Raw genomic sequence first — 6321 nt, 5'->3', positions numbered from 1 at the left:
AGACGCGATCAGAGGAGCTGGGAGCAGATCGATGGTCGCCAGGATCGAGACCGCGGCCTCACGCACGGACGGACAGACAGACAGCGCCCTTGGAGGTGAGGAGGGAGAGGGCATGGGCCCCCGGACTGTCCCCTCTCCACCGCCACCCCGCCTTCTCAGTGCCTCTCTCTCTCTGTGTGTGGTGTAAGTGAGCAGTGGTCCCAGTGATGAGCTCAGGTGGACAGGCCTCACTCACCCTGAGCTGAACTGCAGCATCCAACAGCCTCAGATTTTGAGAAGGATGCTCTCCTGTGGTTTGCGCAGGAAAACTATCTCTCTCTCTCTCATCAGGGTATATTGTTGTTTGCTGCTGCCGCCATGGTCCCACACAACATCCCCATTCCCCATTTTCCCCAGTACTTGGTGACATGAGGCGTTAACTCATCCCTGGTGTCAACTGTCAGCATTTGACAGGAGGCCCTCTTCTTTTTCTGAGGCAGCCCCTCGAGATTGAGGATGACTTGTATCCACGCTGAAAATGAGTTGTCAAGCAAAAGAATATTCCAGTGTGGTCTGAATGGCAGAGAGTGGTAACACGCCCTCCTTTTTAACTGATAGTGGTGAGCCTTGGTGTACTGGTCTATCCCGCACATGCTTTTACTGTCAGTGGTGAGCTTTGGTGTAAAGGCCTTTCCTACAGATTCTTTCCCTCCAATTCAGGCAGTCTTGAGCCAAGATTTCCCAGGTTTTGATGGGAATGCTGCATTTCTTCAAGCAGGTTTTGAAGGAATGTCCTTGAAGCATTTGCATTGTCCACCTGAGCCTCATTTGCCATGTCCAAGTTCCGAATAGAACATTTGTTTTGGGGAGTTTTGTGTCTGGCATGTGGGTAATGTAAACCACCCAGAGGAGCTGATTGAGCGTGGTCAATGCTTTGATGTTGGCCTGAGCATGAACACTGGTGATGGTGTGTCTATATTGCCAATCGATTTGCAGGATCATCTGGAGGTAACACTGGTACATTTCCAAGGTTTTAAGGTGTCTGCTGTAGATGGTCATTTCTCTGAGCCATGTGGGAAGGCAGTTATTACTACCGCGTGGTCTTCAAGCACAGTCTTCCTCAGGCAACCAAAAGCCATGCTGACACAGTGGGGCAGTTTTGAATCTTGTCTTTCGGCCTGACTGCAGCATCAACACTGCCTGGCAACATTTCCCTGACGCAATTCAGCATGTTTCTTTCTCAATAGAATAATGCATTTTATTTTGTCAGATTCTCTGTACTTGTGTTTGTGGAGTTATGTTGCAAAATGTGTGCTGCTGCAGAGCTTTCTCCTGTGAATATAACAATAAAGCTGCATGAATCACAAAGCACTGAGTGAATACTTATAATTTGTGAACCTGCATGGAGTGCAGTAATCTACTGTTGTATTAAAGCATACATGCATTAATGTGTCTTTTTGATATTTGCATTCTGATGCTACCAAACTTGAAAATCAATTGCAACTTGATCAAACTTCTTCATGTTACTAATGAAATGTGCATAACCTTCCATATTTTTGGCTACAAAGTAGTATGAGAACAAGTAAAAAACAATTGCAATTGTACTCCAACTTCTACAACCTCAATATGTTGTTTTGTAGTTAATTAAGCAATTTTGAGTTTGCTGTTTGTGAGAGTTTTGTTATTTTCAATGAAATAAATCTATTTTACTGACCATTATTGAGGATAAGTATTGACTACCTCAGTATACTCTCCAAACATGGTCATGGGATCTCTTTTTGTTTTGATTAATTTTAAAAATTACATTAAAGGATTTGGATGTTTACCTAATTATCTTGAATTAAAGATTCATTTTTTGTAAATATGGAAAAGGGTAACAAATCCTACTTTTTCCTTTTGACATGTCACATTCTGAAGATTCACTTGCAAGTAGAAACACTATACGATAAAAGAAGTGAACATCACCACAATCTGTCTACATAAACTATGTACAGTCTAAAAAGACCACCAGTTTAAACATTTGCTCCAGTTGGTACATTGCCCATACTTCATTGGTAATTTGATGGTCATCACACACTTTTGGCTGGGTTCTTAATTAAAACTCTGTCTATGTAATAAGCATGAATTCCAGCTGTAGCCTCACCAAAATTTCTTTAATTTCTGCTTTTCTGTCAATCTTGAAAAACATTGTATTTTAACTAACTTTTCAACCTAATTTTATCACTTCAGAGTTTGCCATTTGAAGTGTAATATTGTGTCATCAGCCTTTTGTTTTAACATAACAAGACTAGGGATGCAATGCAGCATCACCTCTGAACTTTTGCATAAATCACCAATACATTGGCAACTAACTGTTATTGTTTAAAATATCATGTTAATCACATTTTATAATTATTTTTCCTCAAATCTTGTTTTGGCTTTGCACAGCGGATGAAATAAGGATGAAGGCACTGAGATTGAAAAGCTAATTAGTAAAGAAAATGCACTACTAAAACATACATCATGAAGAAAAGAAATAAATCCTCTGCACTGTTAATGCTAGGAAGGATTAGCCTTATGGGTTAAACAGAAGAAAATATAAATCACTTGGCAGAACAGCAACAGTCACCATTCACTATCATGACTCTGCAAAGCTGACAGCAACTGCTGACATCAGCAAACACTCAACTAAATGCATAAATCTCTGTTGTTTTCTGTGTTTACATGCGACACTGTTGGGTGTACTTTTGAAGTCTCTGCAGATGAAAATCTTGAGAAATCACTGATTTGATGAGAACATAATATGTTATTATACTGGTATTTTTAAAAATTATGCTTTAGTAGTGAGGCAATACCACATCATGACTATAATTGAATGACCTTTCTGCCCTTGGAAACCCAATGGAAAATTTTTCCATTACCACAATTCCATAGTTAAAAATCACACAACACCAGGTTATAGTCCAACGTTCGACCTCAGACCTTCATGTGACCATCCTCCAAGGCAGACTTCGAGATAGGCAGCAACGAAAAGTGGCCGAGCAGAGGTTGATAGCCAAATTCGGTACCTATAGGATGGCCTCAACCGGGATCTTGGGTTCATGTCACACTACAGGTGAACCCATTGCACTATATTCACACACAGACACTCCTATAGATACACACATGGCTGCAGACCTTCTCTCATATGCTCACACATACACTTGCACACTCAAACATGCACCCTCTCACAGACCTATACCCCTTTATACGCACATGCACTCTCTCACACACAGACACAACTCCTCCCCCCCCCCACTGCCCACACACATGCATACACATATAGGTTTTTGGGGTGAATTTGTACTTGCAGAGTTACATTTTACTTCGCTCAAACACTGCATGAATCCATGTAAGATTCTGAACTGAGACCAACATGGCCATTCTAACAGATGAGAGACTTAACAAACAATCCAGGTCTTTTTCAATATATTATTTCAGTTACACCACACTGTAAACTTTTGCTATAAATTCTGTTTCTTACAATCTTATACTCCACAATCACCTGATGAAGGAACAGTGCTCTGAAAGCTAGTGCTTCCAAATTAACCTGTTGGACTATAACCTGGTGTTGAGTGATCTTTAAGTCTGTAACACCCAGTCCAACACCGGCTTCTCCAAATCACAATTCCATAGTATTTAATGCCATATGTTTCAAAGTTTGTTTTGCTATTTCAGTTACAAATAACTGTAGCTCAAACTTTGTTTTGATCTCTGATTGTCTTTCACCTCTTTAAATGCATTTTTCATAGCATTTTACTTCCTGGTTTACTGCCTCTGAGAATATACCTAAGTGATTGGCTGCTTACTGTCTGATGAGATCATTATTGCGGGATGTCTGGAGATCCCCTTAACTTGTCAGATTCAAATTAAGGTCAAGAAAGGTCAAATCCATGCCACAGAGATCTTTAAGGGCAGCTTTCATCAAGGCAAGTGGCACTGACTGATTAATCTGGGCCAATGATTATTAAGACGTGTGAAGAATAACGTTAAAGATCAGCAAAAAAAAGGAATCCAGTAAGCAACAGTATTGAAAGTAAAGGAGAGACACTGACAGATATGTTGACTATAAAACTGCTAATAGTACATTGAATAAGATTTTTATTTCAGATAGCTGCAAGTTATGTAAGTTCTGGCCCACTCGAAAATGTCTGGGTCTAATGAAATGGCAACCTTGTCAAATAATTACTTTGCAATTCTTTCTACAAAGAGGAGGAGAGAAAGTCAGACATCAAATTTCCAAACAAAAAAAAGAGGCAGAATGAAAAGTAATAAAATGCAAGATACAGCTAATCACTTTTTGATGGGTCACCTGCCTATATGTTGCTGCATTCTGACCACAGTTTTATCCATCACATTCCACTTTTAAAAATCCTTTCAGTCACAACTTGCACTTTGGTAACATCTATAATATTTGGGCACAATGAGAAACCTGGAGGCTGAGTCTAAGCTGGAGTTATCAGAGCACATGACCAAAGTCCTGGTGAAAGAAATGGGTTTTAAGTATACCATCTTAAAAAAAAAGGAAGTAAGGGTAATATAATCCTACCGGGCTATAGATCTACTGTCTCATTAGAGAGAAGCAACCAGTGGAAGTTTAATCGACATTTCAGGCCGGAGCCCTTCATCAGGAATGAGGCTGGGAGCCTTTAGGGGTGTAGAGGTAAATGGGAGAGTGGTAGGGCTGGGGAGAAGGTAGCTGAAAGTTCAATAGGTGGATGGAGGTGGGGGTAAAGGTGATAGGTCAGAGAGGAGGGTGGAGCTGATAGGTAAAAAGGAAGATTGACAGGTGGGACAGGTCATGAGGGCTAAGCTGGAAAGTTGGAAATGGGGTAAGGTGGGGGGAGGGGAAATGAGGAAATTGGCGAAGTCCACATTGATGCCCTCACCCGATGCCTGGAGGAAGAATGCCTTGTCTTCTGCTTCGGGATCCTTCAACCCAGGGAATCAATGGAGAGGGCTATATAAGATGCACAATGAATGAGTGGAGAAGTTCTTGAAGTTAGCATTAAGAGTTCAGATGGAGAGGAATTTGTTAAGTGTGTACAAGAAATTTTTCTGATTCAGTATGTGGATGTACCTACTAGAGAAGGTGCAAAACTTGACCGACTCTTGGGAAATAAGGCAAGGCAGGTGACTGAGGTGTCAGTGGGGGAGCACTTTGGGGCCAGCGACCATAATGCTATTAGATTTAAAATAGTGATGGAAAAGGATAGACCAGATCTAAAAGTTGAAGTCCTAAATTGGAGAAAGGCCAATTTTGATGGTATTAGGCAAGAACTTTTGAAAGTTGACTGGTGGCAGATGATTGCAGATCAAGGGACGGCTGGAAAATGGGAAGCCTTCAGAAATGAGATAATGAGAATCCAGAGAAACTATATTCCTGTTAGGGTGAAAGGCAAGGCTGGTAGGTATAGGGAATGCTGGATGACTAAAGAAATTGAGCGTTTGGTTAAGAAAAGAAGGAAGCATATGAAAGGTATAGACAGGATAGATCGAGTGAATCCTTAGAAGAGTGTAAAGGCAGTAGGAATATATTTAAGAGGGAAATCAGAAGGGCAAAAAGGGGACATGAGATAGTTTTGGCAAATAAAATAAAGGACAATCCAAAGGGTTTTTACAAATACATTAAGGACAAAAAGGTAACTAAAGAGAGAATAGAGCCCTTCAAAGATCAGCAAAGTGGCCTTTGTATGGAGCTGCAGAAAATGGGCGAGATAGTACATGAGTATTTTGCATCAGTATTTACTGTGGAAAAGGGTATGGAAGATATAGAATGTAGGGAAATAGATGGTGACACCTTGCAAAATGTCCATATTATAGAGGAGGAAGTGCTGGATGTCTTGAAACGCATAAAGGTGGATAACCCCTCCAGGACCTGGATCAGTGGTGCTGGAAGAGCACAGCAATTCAGGCAGCATCCGAAGACAGGCAAAATCGACGTTTCGGGCAAAAGCCCTTCATCAGGAATAAAGGCAGAGAGCCTGAAGCGTGGAGAGATAAGCTAGAGGAGGGTGGGGGTGGGGAGAGAGTGGCATAGAGTACAATAGGTCAGTGGGGAAGGAGATGAAGGTGATAGGTCAGGGAGGAGAGGGTGGAGTGGATAGGTGGAAAAGGAGCTGGGCAGGTCGGACAAGTCCGGACAGGTCAGGGGATCGAGTTGCTGGAGGTTAGAAGCTAGGATGAGGTGGGGGAAGGGGAAATGAGGAAACTGTTAAAATCCACATTGATGCCCTGGGGTTGAAGTGTTCCGAGGCAGAAGATGAGGCGTTCTTCCTCCAGGCATCTGGTGGTGAGGGAGTGGCGGTGAAGGAGGCCCAGGAC

At 41.8% G+C, this 6321-nt stretch overlaps 1 protein-coding gene across 2 annotated transcripts in view; it reads left to right on the top strand.

Moving 5' to 3' along the window:
• The first annotated feature begins 32 nt into the window (after positions 1–32).
• Positions 33–6321, top strand: part of LOC122559535 (ankyrin repeat and SOCS box protein 15-like) — a 41634-nt gene continuing 35345 nt past the window's right edge. For both annotated transcript variants that reach the window (XM_043709146.1, XM_043709145.1), the window contains exon 1: positions 33–95. The gene's annotated coding sequence lies outside the window, so the exon portion shown is untranslated. The remainder of the gene's footprint in view (positions 96–6321) is intronic.

Source organism: Chiloscyllium plagiosum, chromosome 19 (assembly GCF_004010195.1).
Source record: "Chiloscyllium plagiosum isolate BGI_BamShark_2017 chromosome 19, ASM401019v2, whole genome shotgun sequence".
In the NCBI taxonomy this organism is placed as follows: domain Eukaryota; kingdom Metazoa; phylum Chordata; class Chondrichthyes; order Orectolobiformes; family Hemiscylliidae; genus Chiloscyllium; species Chiloscyllium plagiosum.
This window is presented reverse-complemented; position numbering and strand designations above follow the sequence as displayed.